This window comes from Nothoprocta perdicaria, unplaced genomic scaffold (assembly GCF_003342845.1).
Source record: "Nothoprocta perdicaria isolate Ctin4 unplaced genomic scaffold, notPer1 scaffold_4, whole genome shotgun sequence".
Taxonomy (NCBI): domain Eukaryota; kingdom Metazoa; phylum Chordata; class Aves; order Tinamiformes; family Tinamidae; genus Nothoprocta; species Nothoprocta perdicaria.
The window spans coordinates 11,307,062-11,324,143 of record NW_020455643.1 but is presented as its reverse complement, the minus strand read 5'-3'; the positions used below and the strand labels follow the sequence as shown (position 1 = coordinate 11,324,143).

Below are 17,082 nucleotides of genomic sequence, written 5' to 3'. Positions count from 1 at the left end.
AAAATTAAAGTGCCTTGCATTTCCTCAACTCTTTCTCCTTACTCAGTGCAAAAGATTTTCCCTTGTCATTAATKAGTAACTGTGGAAGTACTTACAGAAACAAAACAAAGAAGGAAGCATCAAGAGTGACTGAGCAGGAACATAAATGTATTTCAAGATAAATATTAATAGTTTTAACAACTGTGAGGACCAAAGGTCTATGCATTTTGCTACATCCCAACAAAATGCAGAGAATGTTTGGAGCTGATGTTGGCTTGACTTGTATTCATTCTTCTCCAGTGAAAATTCTTCTCCAAAAAATGCCCTCTTTTTCTTTTTTTCTTCTTCCTTCAGTCAGTCCTCAAGGAAGATTTCTGTGATTTAGAGAAAAARGAAACTCATTCCATGAAGAAAACCTTTGGTCACATTTTCCTAGTCCAACTGAGAAGAGCTCAGTGTGAGAGGCAAAGTAATACTGGTGACCTTCACAGRAAAGTTGCACTGAGTGCACCCAGTATTTTCAGCAAGGCTGTGAGATCTTAGTTCAGCAGGGGGTAATTTTTGAGACAGCTGCCTCAAGCACTGTAACAGATATCAGCAGGTCAGGTACATTCCCTGCTTTTATACAGATGCTTTGCTTCCACAGATGGCTTTAGAGCTTCCCCTTGAATCTTATGCTGCTCTGTATCATTCTGATAAGAGACAGCCCTTCCACAAGCAGCCTCACAAGCCTTCCTGGCTAGGGGATTATTGACCACATTGGAAAGAAGATGACTCTCTGGCAAACCTGTCCATTCACATGATGCACTGTCTTCAAGCACTCCTGCCATGATGCATCTCAGGCACTGCAGCTCCAAGAACACTGCCAAAAGAACAAGCCATGCAGCAGTCTGCACCCAGACTGCACTTTCCTGTCACCTTGCCACCCCTGTTTCATACCAGCTCTGGAACTTGGTGAATGGTTAAACAAAATACAAATTATGGCTTTTCATCAAGGGATAAATATTAATATATAAATATTTAAATATAAATATAAATTTTGCAGATGGAGAAAGATGACAGGGAAATAACTTACTCCTTCAGTCACCATCTGACTTCAGTGTGGTATGACCTTACCTTGAGTTCCTGACAATCCAGTTGATCAAGTTGTAGGCCAGCTATTTGTCTTCTCCCATCTACAACCCGTGTCTCTGATAGGTGTCTGGAAGACACTGCCATTTGTATTGGTCTGGACTGCACAGTAACCTGAAAAGGAGACCTTCATTTCTAATACAATGAAGATAAAATTCTTTCAGGGYAGGGCTTTTTACAATTTTAAAAAGAATTTACCTTTTACATGTGTCTTAAACCAAGGCTGCAAGTGATGCACAACAGACAACTAATTCCTATGATTGACCTCCTGATGTGTAATATACTGCTCTGTTTCTTTCTGAAACCATATGCCAGATCTCATCTGCAGACAACATTAGGAATTTCCCTCACCTCGTGCCTCTTGATGAGGTACAGAGGCCACCCAGGGGAACCAACTGCCTTTACATGACACAGATTTCCAACAAAGCCTGCAAGAAAGGAGGCAAGTAGTAGGGCTCGTCAATGAGCAGCGTGTAGAAACATGCTTGAAAGGACAGGGATATACCACATGCAATTTTCTTTATGGYCAGTAAACAGAAAGGAACTCCCTTTTTATTTCTGCAATATGCAATTCTGTTCCCAGACAAGAAAATCAGWGTGAGATTCCAGGAAAGGGACAGCGCAGAGAAGGCACAACCAAGAAACAATTGTCCCAAGCAAGAAAGATTACACAATGAAGGACGTGATCAAACTCTGAAGTTCACCCTTTCTAGTATGTCCTGTGKAGTGTAGTTTTTGCTACACATTTTTACTAAGAAACATAATTGAGTTTGTATCTAAGCATCTAAATCTAGTTAGTCCATTTTCTTGAGTCCAAGTATTCTCTGAGGAATAGCAATTGTGTTTCAATGTACTGCTAATGCTCAGCCTGTGAGTTTGGAGATTGGTTTGCTAGGGAGATAGGTAAATCTAGATAATGAGGAAAATTATACAACCTTCTTCACGTAATCTATGGTTTTGGAGATAGCTGAGCTTCAGAATGGCACTGAGATAAACTGGTTCGCTGCTACCTGACATGAAGCAGAGATGTCACCAGTTYATATATTAAATGCTGGTTCTTGTCAGGATACATTTACAGCACATGAGCGTCACAGGACCYGTTCTGTCTGAAGCTAGATCTAGAAGAAATTTTAAACTAAATGTCCGTTTTTAAGGGCAAAATCCTGTGCAATTTCTCTTAATTTTGAATATACCCAATTTAGTAAACATGTATGAATTATTTAAACATCTTTATCTGATTCTTAGACAATATAAATGAACCTTACTGGGCTTGGCATAAGTTTAACTACATTGGGTTTTGAAATAATTTTTGTTAAACTGAGGCAACTTGAGTGGGTAGAAGGAACCCTGTAATTTTATTGTCTCTTCCCATTTAAGTAATAATTTCCTCCAATGTCCAAAGGAAAGAGCGAATTGGAGCTGGTAGCACAACACCTRGGTCACAATCAGATTCTGGAATTCCTAGTGCTTTTTGGGCTCCTCTTTGCCTCCATTGGTGTCATATATGAGAAGAAATTGCCAGATTTTGCTCTTATTCCTTCAGAAAACTGCCTGTGACAGACTCCTGCTGCAGCTACCCTCAAATCACTGCTCTAATAAACGTGCTATAAGGAGTTATGAAACAGACCATCAACACCCATAAATCCATAATCAGACGAATTTAGATTATACAGCAGTGCAATTAATCCCACCTTTGCTCTGTTGAGCAACATGCTTTGATAGGCTGAGGAGGAAGTACACAAAAAAATCTGTTGCTAGAAAATAAATTGATGTTTTTTTGATGAGTAAAGTGTACCTATGCTCAGAAGAGCACAAGCCGAGTTTGTTTTCCTAACTGTTGGCTCTGTGTACTAAAGCTTAGATTTGAAATTCAAGCTTTCTTCCTGATCTGACAGCCATTATAATTTTGAATGTAGAATTATATTGAAGTGCAAGTGCGAGATTAAAATTTAATTCCCTTTCTACAGAGCTAACAGAAAGGAAAAGGTAGTAGTTTTTTGGTCAGCATTCTCAGCCGTCATTTCTCTACAGAAAGATTTCCAAACTCCAAAGCTTTGGCAGTATTTGCCTTCATCCAAATGCTAGAAGAAATACATTGCTAAGGTAACATTCACAAGTGTGTTAGGTGCTTAAAATGAGTACTATATAAGTAGTGGATTACTGAAGTTATAACTATGAARCGCTTTCTTACTTTTGAATTGAGATATATTCACAATGTATTTCAATTCCCATGCGGAGGAGAATGCAACTTTCTCCCTACTTGATATGATAACAGATTTCTTTTTTCCATGAGATTAGTAAAATCTTCAGTTAAGACAGTTTATATAAGTCCAGGCATTTCTGTAAGTCTGTCTTTTAATAATAGATGAGATATAAAAAGGCATTTTGAAATATGTATTGGGAAACAGATCTCTGACAGGAAGAAACTGCTGTGATTTAACTCTTCAAACTGCCTTCTTTGTGTAGGGACATTCTTTTTGGTTTATGACAGTTTAACTAACTGCCTTTGTCTCTCTGGAGTTCAACAGTCTTCATATCTGCACCTTGATGTATTTTACATTTATTGTGTGAGATTTGAAATATATAGCACACCTGTGGTACACAGAGTCCATTCTCCCATAGCACTTTCTTTCAGAGGCACAATTCTATTTTCCAGCAAAGGGTTCATAAAACCAAGTTAACTACATTCATAAAAGCTTCAGATTACTGCCAAGGTCCAGTTCTGCCCTTGCATTGTTTTAATTCCATTCTGCTCTAAAGATTGGGGTGCTGGTCCTGAATTATTCTAGTGTAAATGAGAGGAGGCTCTTGACTCATTATCTTGGCAAAACTCATATTACAGATGAGGGTCTACCTAATATTCAGGTTTGCAGTCTGGCTTAAGGAATCCTGAGATSCATATGAACTTTCTGCTCACTACTGCAACTCCTTTGAAATCCATCAAGCCTGCGTTGTTTCTTCTCTCCTCAGTACCCCAGTACCAGAAAGCCTTTCCCTTACATGAACTCTGATCTAAACAGCTGTGCAYGCTTGGCTGATCTTTTCTGCTAGTCCCAGGCAAATTGGTGCAGCTCTTTGACTTCCAATCCCATTCCTCAGGCCCTGAGCAAACTTCTTACCTCTTCCTAGTCGCTGCAGGAAGGGCAACTTCTCCCATCCCTTATCTCTTGGATAAGGCTGCTTCCTCTCAGGTCCTAAGGTACAGTCACTTCCTACTGTAAGAGAGCCTCCTGAGTTTCCAATGGCTCCTGAAATAAAATTATAGTTGTTTACTGCAGTTGCTTCCCCCAAAAATTAAGGGAAAAAAACCCACACTTTTATTTAAATATGTTCAGATCTACTAATTACTTTAAGAAAAGCAAAAAGTAATCCACACCTATTCATATGGCTTTTGCAGAGCTAAATCCTGCATTGCCCAGAACTGTTGGAATAATATGCTGTTCACCATTATCTATACCACAGGTGTCACTGTCTAGTCTTCAGGAAAATCCACTGAGAGATGCCCAAGCTCAGCTGAAAAAAAAAAAAAAAAAAAGCTAATTTCACAAACTTTGGCAACTTCTACTGCTTTTTATTGTACAGGGAAACTGGAGAGTTAAGCTGCTGCTCAGTCTGTGCCCAAATCACAAACTAAACGCACTTAGAGCTCCAGCAAAGCATGGAGCTTGTGAAATGCACTGCTATTTGCACTTTGTCCTACAGTTTCCACATCTGAAATGAGCTAAMCAGAAATGGTGACTACTTGTGTCATTGACTGGTTCAGAGTGAGTGATCAGCATTCTGCTGTTTGCTTTGGAGACAACTGCTTTTATAAAACATTGTTTGAATTTTGAGCTATGCAAGAAAGCAAGGCTTATATCTCAGGAGGTAAGCAAAGTTTCTCATCAGCAAAGCATTTAAACTCTAGTGACATCTGGGTGTGTTTGCATACTTCTGTATATGTAAAAATTTGTGTGAACAAAGCTTAGCAAGCACAGCTAACCACAGGATGATGTTTTTAGTTTATGACCGTGATCTACTCCTCTGGAAACCAAAAACTGCAAGGCAGTATTTTCTGTAAGAGCCAACTCAAAGTGTGACATTATAGAAATCATCATTGTATTTTGATCAAGATAAAATGGCTTGAATTGGGTTCTGGTCAAAATACAGACTTCATACGTTCTAGAACTTCAAGCTTCTCCTTTTGCCACTGACTCTGAAAAAAAATCACAGGATAATCAAATCCAGACAAAAAACAAGAGATAAAGAGCTACTAAGCTAGAGCTTCACATTGCCATGAAGTAAATGCTGATTATCGAACAGAATACATGCATGTACCTTCCCTTTAACAGGATACATGGATGTACCTTACCTTTATGATCTAAATTAAAAGATGATCTTTCTGTCTCTAAACATGATATGATTTGCTAAGAAGCAGTGCCATCAGGACAGGATGTGGACACAGAAGGAAGAAAACGGGACTCTAGATATGTTATATCAGAATAAAGTAGATAGAAAGGGGCAACAAAGCAACCGAGGAAATGATAGTTCTTGTAAAGGGGGATGCTGAAGCTTTTGCCAACAAAGTCTGTGGTATATTAGACATTCAGTTCTGGCAGAACATCACTGATTTCTCTTAGATATGAGTAATGAGATGAGAGACTATTAACATGATTCATAAAGATAAAAAATATTGCCATTATACTAAAATCATCTATGATCCCTGAGAGCTGAATGTTGCTATTTAAACAGCATTTACAATGCAGAGATGGAAAACRCTTTCATTGGATCTCTGCAGCAACGCCTTGTTACAAATAGGTGTGATCTTCCACATAAARTCTTCCCTCTCCCCTCCTTTCTTGTGCCAAAGGAAAAGGAGTGGCAACACCATACTTCCAAAGCAGATCACTAACCTCAGAATATAGCTTTACTTCAGGATACCATACCCATATATCTAACTGTACAAGCAAAACTGGAGCAGTGTTTTGATTGTAATTGTACCAGCCAACATCCCAAGCTAGACAAGCCCATTGTAATGCATATGAAGTCAGAAACACACAGTAATTTAGGGTTGAAGGACTTATGGAACTTATTTGGTCCAGCTCCTCCTTAAAGCATGTGTAACTTCAAAGTTACACCAAGTGAGTCTGGGCCTTTTCCAACCAAATATGTGAACATGCTCCTGCTTGGAGACCCTACAGCCTTTTTGGTCAACTCGCTGATACCTGTGTTTTCTCACCCTCATTGTAAAAATATTTTTATATAATTGGAAAAAACTTGCATTCAGAAATGCATGCAGAAATGCCTATACATACTCTGTAACCAGAACTAACAGAATACATTAAAAAAATACCTTCTTTTGATAGCCAAACCAAATGAGAAAGAACAAGCTTTATCTGGATGATAAACAACACATCTGTACCATAAGAAGGACATATAACTGTAATAGTTGAAAATGCACATAAGGCTTTAGAAATTATCTTGTGACTTGCCCAGCAATCACAAAGTTCATATCTGCTTTTTATTCATTTCCCTCAGAGCTCTCAACCTCTAGATCACTGYCTGGTTATGAAGTCAGGTTTTCAAAGAAATAAAATGCTTCTCTCCCTTGTCCATTCTTAAGCAAAACACCAGCTGTGAGTTAAAAAGCATCCACCTAATTCCACCAGCTAAGGTTTGTAATAATAATTTAACACGACAAGAATCAAAATGAGAGAATTAGCAATGCTTCATAAACCTCTGAATACAGTGAAAGCAATAGAAGGAGAAACAATTCTCTTCACCCTATTAATGTTGTAAGCATAGGGCTTTCAAGAAAGACAAACCTGTAAATTGTTGCTGTAGTTCTAAACGAGCCTGGAGTGTATGGTGCTCCCAAGTACTKGGAATTTTCTACTTTTTATTCAGAGCTGCTCTACAAGGAGGAGAGCAAAGGATAATTTGTGAGAAAAGCTGTATAGAAATAAAGAAAAGAAAAATTAGGTATAATAATCAGTTAACATCTTACTGAGGAAAATAGCTTTCATTCCATCCCACAGTTCAGTTGCCTTATTGTTAACATATAAATCCAGGAGGATAATAAAATGAAGAAAATAATATGATAATATGCTTAGAAAAATCTTCTAAGCAACTAGAGGACTGTAAAGCACTGCTCTAGGCTRTCTTTGCATGCAGCCAGCCAAAAGAAAGTTTCCAGACTAGTATGCTCAAAGGCTTAGGGGGTAATAAATCACCCTAATTCCACTCACTTAGTGAAGACACATGCCCAAGCTACCAGCTGAGGGTTTGCTCCTTATTTCTCAAACAGCTTCACCTTGTCTAGGTTTCAAAGATACAGGTGTGTTCCCGCTTCCCAGGGAGGAGCAGTGTGTAATTAGAGGATTTGTCAGAGGTCACAGGGGATCAGAGAGTGGAAGGGAAAGAAAGCCTTACATATATCTGGAAAGTCTGTTCAGCAAAATGAGCTCTTTAACCTTAATCTCCCCCACTCTTCACATGTCAATCTACCTTTCTGACCCAATTGTGATTTAATTTACTTTAATTAATTTAGTTAGCACCTTAGGCCAGAGAAAAGAACATTCACCTGAGTAAAGCACCAGAGAGGAAGAGTGGGAGGGTAGGGGAAATGTGGATGTCCGAGTAGGGAGACGATGCTTAAGCCATGCTCAGATTTGAATATCTCCAGAGAAGGAAAGCAAATCACTAAGCTAAAAACTGTGCACTGAAGAGTGTAAGGACTGGTGAGGTTTCTTCCAGCTGAGAGACTGCCAGGGTTCCCTGGCTGGTCTAAAAGTGAGTGTGCTATCAGTGAGGTGATAGTATACGGCTGTGGGGATTCGCTTTGGTAAATCGCTGGTGCTGCCAGCCTTGTGTCACCRTTATGTTATTCACTTGTGCCTATCAGCGAACTGGGTAGTGGGTGGTTCAAGGCATGAACGACAGCAGCTGGGATTAAAAGCTGGAGCCTCTGGCCTGGGCATAATGCTAGGGCATGGATAGGCTTTACTGGGGCAGCCTGGCTGCCCTGGGGCCTGYCCGCCTTGATGGGGCCTGCCCCGATGGAGCCCAGCCGGGGCGCGTCAGGGCAGCAGGAAGCCCCTGGCAGCGCTCAGGGACAAGCAACACACACGGGGCGGAAGAGGCCCAGAGCTGCCTGCAACTGTTCGGAACCAGTTCCAGTCGCTCCCAGCCGGCCCGAGCCCCCTTGGAACTGCCCGGTGGCAGCCGGGACTTGTGAGCGGGTGAGCAGAGCTGCGCCCGAGGCAGAGGGGCAAGGGGCACCTCGGGAACAGAGGCGCTTGGCCTCGCTGAGCGCGGACGGGGAAGAGCGATGGTTACTGAAGAGTTTGGTTGTGTTCCTTTCTTCTCCGTAACTGAACCACCTGTCAGAAGTCTGTGCCAACTGGCAAACTCAAAGCTCCTGTGAGTGAAACTGTTTTATCCAYATTAGACTGGGGTTCGGTTGTTTTTTCTAGTATTTCTTCAGCAGGGCACCACCTTGCTGAGCCATAGGTGATGAGTCGATATTAGTGGGACGGCAAGTTTCCTTTCGTGCTGCTTAGTTTCATTTCCAGTGAGTGAACTTACTGTGATCCGTGGTGCTCACTCAGCTTGTCAGGAACTTGGATGCGATTGCTTCCTGAAGTTCAAACTCCGTTTTTACCGCACCCAGGGCTCAGAGGAGCGAGCTTTGGTACACATCAGCAAGGCAGCATGCTCCAGTGGGTAGGGTAGTCACTATTTATTCCACTACTGGCCAACCGAGCAACCCTTGGCAAGTTATTTCGCCTCGGTRGTTACGTAACGCTGTCAGCGGCTTGGGTACCATGCAGATGAACAGACAGAGAAGCACTGTGCTTGTTATCCCCCTCAATTTTAATGTTTGGGGTTAATGATCGTATAGGCCTGAAAAGCAAGGGAAGGGTTCAAGGTTTAGGTTAAACCTATAGCTGTGGTGATTTTTGCTCTTGCCTCCTGCCTTGTGGCAAGGCCACAATGCCAAGGTTGAGGCCAATTGTTTGCCATCCAGATCTGGTTATATGAAACATGCAAAAAATGTCTTCGGTCAGGCCTGCGTTGAGCCCACAGTGAGCCTAGTCAAGGCTTGAAACACACTTGGACGTCCTGAGCCTTTAGCTCAGTCTGAGGCCTGAGGTTAAAGAGGGGGAGTAGGCCTCAGGRTAATGGAGTAAAAAGACAGGTTAGGAGTGATAAAATTATCAGAATCTCATAGATTATTGAAAGTCTTGGAGGTTACAAAGAAATGCCCTTAATTTGCTCTACATTTCCCAAAACTTTTTCAATATTTTTGTGAAATATTATTGAAAGGAGGTAGAATTTTTCCGAGTTATGCAATTGGAAAGATAATATGGTCCTTGTTTAGGACATCTCCTGTAGTGTTTGAGAGCTGTTGCTGTCCCTACTTCATAGCAAGGTCATTTCTGTCAATACCATCCAGATGTCTGTCCTTGGAGTCTGTCTAAACAGACAGTAGAAGGCACATAAAGTCAAACTGTAAGTGATCTTGCCATGTACTCTCCTGAATATCTACTGAGTGGCAGTAGGGTGAGGGTAAAGACTGATTTGGAGATGTCACAACCCGCCCAGATGCAACCCTGTGCCACAYATTCTAGGTGTCCCTGCTTGGGCACAGGGATTGGACTAGATGATTTCTAGAGATTGTCTTCCAACCTTCCGATGCCAACCATTCTGTGATTTTTAAAATGCACAAGTAGGATCTTCTGAGCAGCCACAATTTATGCTTCCCAACTTGAGGCTCATAGCTTCATGGAAAGTATTGGCCCAAGCTCTTTTGATTTGCTGCACCATAAGCAACTGAACACAGCAGCAGAGAATTCTGGTTTTAATGGCTCAGATTTTGACAAGTAATTAGTCTTTTTGATGCCTCATTTTACAAGTATTTAGGAACTGACCTCTTGATGGCCTGTGAGAAACAAAATTTTTCAAGGGCATTTCAAGCTAAACAAGACAAGCTTATTCTAATCAGAAAAGCTCTTTAAAATAGAAGTCTTTCTATTTCCATTAAGTATCTCTATTGGTCTTTCAGGCAGCCTGTCTAGGAACAAGAAGAAGCTGCCATTTAAAATGTATACCTAGGTATATCGGCTGATTTTTTTTTTCCTGATGCTTAAAGAGACCAAAAGATGCACATTATCATAGCTCACAGTCTGGAATTTGATTCCAATCTCTCTCTCTCTCTCTCTCTCTCTATATATATATATATATTTTTTTTTTTAATGGGTACTTTGAGTCAGAGGAGCTTCTGGATGAATCAGTGGTAGGCTTGGAATCTCTGCATTACGTTGCATGTGTAGATATGCCCCAAATCATGTTCTTTAATTGCCTTAGATTGTGGTTATACAAAGTACAAAGTTTAAAGGAATCCTTCACAGGAGCGTTACCGTCTTCAATGCTGCTCTTTGACATTGCGTGACTTAGAGCATACTGGAAATGAAAACTCACAGACATAATAATAACCTTTCCAGTAGGGAATAAAAAAAAATAATGTTAGATTTAATGGAGTAGGGGTAGAACAGAGGCCCTGTAGTCATTAAAATTTAAAGGCCTGGATGGAGCACTTCAGGCATGAGAAATATTTTCAGCGTTTCCAGGTATCTCAAGGTAGGGCCCTTATCACAGAACCATCCCAAATCATAAGCCATTCCTGAAATATCTGCATAAGAACCAGTCTTCTTATGGAAGACATATATTCTGAGATGTATCAAGATGAAAGATACTATATAAAAGATTCTGGAAATTATAATCTAATAAATTTCCAGAGATTTCTGGAAAGACTGTAAACTTAGAGGAAAAAAAATAACTTTTATCTGAGATTGTTTCTTCTTCTCTTTGGATCTGGTTTGAGTGACTTATGTGGTGATAGATGATGTTGACATTTTAAATGAATTCATATAATTTGGTAGTACTATGGTGATTGTTAAATAAATATTACATTTTTATTGCCCAACTATTGCCAGGAAGGAACTTAAATCTCTCTGACTGAAACAAGTTAATGGTGAACTAACTGCATGCATGGGAATGTATRTTCACACCCATTAGCTCTGGAATACATGTGCCTCTCCAATGAAGGCCAACTTGAAAAGTTGCTTTTAGAAACCAGGCAGAAGATATAGGATCGCATTCTAGTTTATCATAGACCATTGTCACAGTGATGTACAGATCTTTCAGAGTGTATCCAGATGCTGCCTTGACTGTGCTAAGTCTAATGCAAAGAAATTCAAAGAAGTTGAAACGGAGAGAATGGAAGTGGCTAAGTAATCACCCTCCTCAGTCTGGAAGCAATCTAGCCATATTCACCTAGCACAGATCTGATAAGTCTGGATAAGAAGTGTGCTCGCTCAAGGCAGTGCCACGTTATGCTGCCTTTGCCTGCCAAATAATGATTTTTGACAACATGGAAATAACGCAGTTTTAACAACTTTTATCAGGAAGCTGAGGATCTTGAGCTGCTGTATACAAACTGGAGGTACTTTCTGCTAGTACTTTCTCCTCTGTCTGTAGCATGGAGATAAAAATGTATTCTTCTTGTCATCTATATGTTAGGACTGCGAGGTCTTTGGACCACTGCCTGTCACTCAGTGTGCCTTGGTACCACACCTTGTCTGCTGGGGAGCCTGATCTCAGCAGAGACACGCAGTCTGTGGATGGCAATAAAGCCCTGTATGACAAATACAGGTTGGCTGCAGCCAGTTAGGACCCATAAAATTCACTGCTTCTCATTCTGTAACTGATGCAGTTCAATTACTGACTTCCACCTAAGAAACCTTCAGGTTCCAACCYGTTCTGCCTTCAAGAACCCTTCTCTGTGTTAGAGCAGCAGAGGCCAAGCAGGGTGTCCTTACTGGATCTGCCCATTAGGGAACCAAAAGAATTAATATCTGAGAGTCCAGCTTTTGGCCAGCAAATCCTGTCTCAACCCAGCAAGGCTGTGTTAGATTGACAGGACAATGTACTTGAGTTTTATGCTGGGTGAGGTTTCTGTCTGAGGGTGGAGAAAGGAACAGGTCATTGGGTGCAAAGAGCTTATTTTTGTAGCTAAATAAATGTTAATATATAATTTGGGTTTGTCTTGTTCTGTAAATACGAAAGTATCCAAGCCACAAGAGAAATAAATAAACATGCTGACACTGCTTATCAGCTTGCTGGGGTGTGAGGGTTGGACTGGATGAGCTCTAAAGGACCCTTCCAACCTCTACCAGTCTGTGATTCTGTAAAATGATGCCAATAGGAAGGGAGGATCAGACAAAACTTAACTTCTAAAGACAGGGAAGATGCTAATATTCTGGATGTTTTGGTGAAGGTGCTGTCAGCTTCCACAAATCCCTTTTTGCCGTGGAGATGACCAAACCAGAAAGTACAATAGCAAAGCAGGAAGCCTCATCTGACTGACCCGATCTCTCTTGAATGTTGTTTATCTCCTGAAAATGATGGTGGCCAGAGAGATGGGAAGGGTCCACAGGGTTGCTGCTCTGTAGCAGGCCAGTGCTGTTCCCATCAGCCCAAGACCCTGTGAAAGTCCAGGAACCAAATCCATGAGGCAATTCACCGGAAAGATGAGCTGCCATTTCTGCTCTCCTCAGACTGTGACAAAGTGTGCTCATTATCCTTAAAGGCCTGTATGTGGCCTATTGTCGTTTGTCCCTCTTATTGCCATTTTAGACAAATGCAAGATTTATCCTTTCCACTGGGACTTATTTAGCTTGGCTGGTTTTACTGTTCTAGTGCAAATTTGTTTTCCTGTGATATTTAGAACTGAAGAATATTTGAAATATTTCCTCCAGGACTTCCAGTGGCAATAAAATAACAGATCGTGCTCGGTGTCCCCAAGGAGGTGGCAGTGCGCCATCCTCGCACCTGCACTGGGGCTTCCCCAGTCACAAGCAGCAGGACTGCCAAAGCAACAGCCTGCTCTGGAGCTCATATCCTCTGAAACACCACTCCCAGAAACCAAAACAAACAAAAAACAACCAGTGAACCAAAACCACCCACGTTTTTGGATTTTGTCATATCTCAGTACTTTATGGCCCATAAAGTACTGAGGACAGGACAACAGATACCTTCTCCAGACACAAATGTTTGTGGTGTCTCTCTTTGTTCCTACTCCTGGCCCAGCTCTGCTATCCGCCAGGGCCCTCGCTGGCAGTGGTGATTGCCAGACAGGTGTTCTTGTTGGTGTCAGCCCAGAGGCCCCACCTGTAAGGATTATTGCTCCCTTCACACGCTTCCTTCAGAAATGCCACCATCAGACAAACAGCTGCTTACAAGGGGAGAGGACTCAGTTTTGCCAGCTCTCTGCTGCTCTTCCTCCCTAGCAGCTTTTCCCCCCAACTTTTCACAGTTTACTTTTTGCACCGAGTACTTTCAACCTTTACAAGCTTGAAAATCACAGTTGTGTTTATCTGTAAAAACTCAGAGATCATTAAGCAACCATATAACTTCATCTTTGTACCTACTGTAGTAGAAGAGTGACATTTGAAGCAGCTCAAAAGCCAACCTATTCAAATGTAGCTATATCTAATTTTAAATAACAAAAAAAAATAAAATGCACAAAAATTTTAAGGGCCCTTTATTAGAGCAGACCACCTTTGAGCCCAGTCCAGTCATAAAAACGTATTTTATTGGAGTTTTCTAAATTGACAGTTCTAAGGTAAAGCCATAGAGCACCACCCTGGGAATGCAGACTGACTGCTCCAGTGCTTCACCAGGAATAAACAGAGCAGAGGAAATCTAAATGTGGATCAGACATAGAAGAGGAAATTGAATGGTGCCTCAGCCGAGACTGATGGTTCATCCAAGGTATAATACCTGCAGAAGGATGTGAAGAATTCAGAAGTAGGCTTTAGACACCCACTGCTATAATTTGGGAAGTCTGGGCTCATCTTCCAATTCTCTATTTCTCAGCAACAGAAAATAAGAATGCAGACCTGGAGGGAGGCATAAAAAAGGAGAAAATTCGGTCCCTCTGCAATCGCAGCAACTAAGTAACTGCTGGAAGATATGCAGTCTCAGCTTTAGGAAACAGCAAAAACATGGAATTACTCTTTCATCAAAGAGAAAACACTCTTGACTGAGTTGATCCCTTCTGACTTGGACAACAGCTGGACATTTATGGGAATTACATGTTTCTGCATTGATGATTTTTGGCACTGATAATTACTTGGGTGGGAAGAGAGAGGTTTTCTTTCCATTAGATCATCTTTCCAGCAGTATCTTCCATATATGGAAATGTATTCTGGTGAAAAATATTCTTTTTTCTTTTTTTAATCAAAAATYCACCAGCAAAGTCCAGATTTTTTTCTTCAAAAATGGCTAGTTCTGCTTTATTAAGGATAACAAGGGAGCAGGTCCCAGATTCTCTGAGGAAAGAGCAAATTTCATTAGTGGGAAATAGTGAAAGGAAGATAGCATTAAATATTTTTTGCTGCTGTTATTGTTGTGAAGTTCCTCAGCTCTAACAAATGACAGTGAGGTACAAGAAATAGGGAAATTCATGCCAGCCTTACCATAGGTTAGTGCCGATGTGTTCCCGACAGTTTCTGCACAGGATCTCCTGTCACAAAGCATAAATCATGCTGGGTACAATACTTTCTCACAGCAATAGCCTACAGGGAATTTGAGATCCAAGAGGCTAATGATTGTACTTACTGCTCAGAGAACAAAGTGTGGCCCTTTCAGAAGGGGTTATATCCATTTTTTTCCCTCATCTTGGATTTTTCCAGAGAGGGAAGTGACTTTACATCTCTTACTCAGCATCTACTTGACATACTGGAACATACTTTGCTTGCAATCCTCACTTGTTTAAGCAAGCAACTTGCCATACATGGGGTAAACTGCCTCAGGGTCAGAGACACTGTTCTTTGCAGGGGAGAGCCCCAGAGCACCCACCAGCCAAACATCAGTCCTGCTGCTGCTTGTGACCACAGCAAACACTGGAGGAGATTGGACTTTGAGCTCCATGGAGGGTGATTTGGGTRTTTAATCAGAAGGCCAGCTGAGCTTTGAGCACTGGTAATGTAGCCCCAAACAGCAGAAATTAAAGATTCAAATTTGTCAGTGTCAACTTAACTAAACAAGAGGGAAGAATATAGTTCTGCAGGAGACGCGTTGCCAGAGTGCCCCTCTCCTTGCTCCAAAACCCTGGCAGGAGGCTCAAGTGGGATTTGACCAGCCAGAGCCTCTGCTGCTGTGCTCGAGTGCACAATGTGAGGGTGTCAGGACAAGTTCCCTGCAAGGGAAACTCCACTGAAGTCAAAAGGGTTTTGCTAAGAACTAATCCAGCCCATTGCTTGCTTTTTCTCAGGGTGAATTAAGCGCTTACACGAGCAGGCAGAGGTCCCAGCTGGCAGTGAGAGCGCTGCCCTGCTCTAGGACCTGCCAAGGAGTTCGTGCCTCTTGCCACGTGGCAGTGCTCTGCAAATGGAGATGCTTAAGACAAGTATGGCAAATGTTTTTAGCTGTGCAGAGAACTGAGGAAATCTAAGCAGAATGTATGTCATTGATAAACAACTATTTTCCTGGGATGGAAAGCAGTGTGAAAACTACTTCTGAGAGACCCACATGCAGTTTCAGCTTTCACAGCCAAATTATTACCATTAGTGCCATAGCAGTGCATTTGTCAGGTTTACTTTGCCACTGATTGTATTACAGAAGCATACAGCTAATTTACTTATATCATCATCCCAAATGACCTCCCGAGGCAATCTGGCTGCCACTCCCCATCTTCTTTCCCCAGTGCCCCTGCTTGGGAAAACTCCTGCTGTTCCATACTAAGCTACCAACACAGAGATCAGAACTCACAAAGCTGAATACATGGGATAGAGTCTAACAGAAATGACTTAAAACAAAATAGAATAGCATGGACCGTGCTTCAATCATTGCATCATTTTTGTAATCATTTATAGAGGAGAAGCCTCTATTTTTTTTAGTCAACTGCCACAAAGTTTTCAAGCTACTGCACTGATTGGATGTAAAAATCAGGGGCCTGAATGCATGATGGAAACTCAAAGTGCTCCGTGGGGTAGCCCAGTTTTTTGAACATTATCTCTCGGGTTTATCTTCCCACTTTTCCCTTATTTTCTTCTCCTTTGTAAAACTCCAGCTGAGGTAAATCGTTTGGAAGAACCCTCCTCCCTGCAGGATCTGTCACCCAAAGCCCATCAGCACAATGTGCTGCCTGCCTTGAGGTAACGGAGAACCGCATGAGGCAGGCGTGGTGGAAACAGAAACACCAGGGGAAGGACAAGTTTCCAGGCTCTAGCAGTAATAATTGGGCTACTGGTGATTTTAGTGATGGTGACTATAGCATTTTGCTGAAGTTTGGATATCAAGACCATAGGCTGTACAGACTTCTTCTTTGCAGGGAAGTTCTTCACTTGGAGGCAGTGTCTCTGGAATACAAACTCTGCAGTTACTCTGGGCCATCACTGCAGTTGCATCATACTACACTTTTTAAAGGGCAGAAGTRTATGTAAATTAATTTGCAAAAAGTATTGACATTTCAGAAATGGGAAAATCACTAATATGTGGTTATAAATGTCTGGGATTGCACAGGCTGATGTCACAGGCTGACATTTGTGGTTTGTGGCAGAATGTTGTAAAAAGAGGATCTTATTCAAAGTAACTGTTCCTTCAGTGAGCAGGACAGGAAGGGGTGGGAGCACTCTCTGAATGCAGGGAAATTCAGATGGTAAGTAATGCATGATGGAAAGACTGCAAAGGGAACCCAGCCTGGTTTTCATAAAGCCAGTTCACATCAGCACAAAAGAATCAGTGACCTKCTGGATTTAAATGGCCAGTGTTAGTGGCCTGATTCTACCTTTTATGATAAACCCCATCAGGGCATTTTTTATGCCCCTTTACAAGCCTTTTGCCTGAGTGAGGCGCATGGAGAGTGAGGCAAGCACACACGGTGGCTCAGCAGACAAAACACTGCTGATGTCGGGCATGCCCTGT

The 17,082-nt window shown here is 41.6% G+C and overlaps 1 long non-coding RNA gene across 2 annotated transcripts; it reads right to left on the bottom strand.

The window, feature by feature from the left end:
- Positions 1–334: 334 nt before the first annotated feature.
- Positions 335–7,270, bottom strand: LOC112952486. Of its 2 annotated transcripts, XR_003250391.1 has the most exons (7): positions 7,097–7,270; positions 6,915–7,003; positions 4,487–4,623; positions 4,230–4,358; positions 1,096–1,224; positions 767–841; positions 335–353 (listed from the first exon to the last, which is right to left on the bottom strand). It is a non-coding gene; the product is annotated as an uncharacterized LOC112952486 (long non-coding RNA). The 2 variants fall into 2 exon arrangements; XR_003250392.1 differs by lacking the exon at positions 4,487–4,623.
- Positions 7,271–17,082: the final 9,812 nt, after the last annotated feature.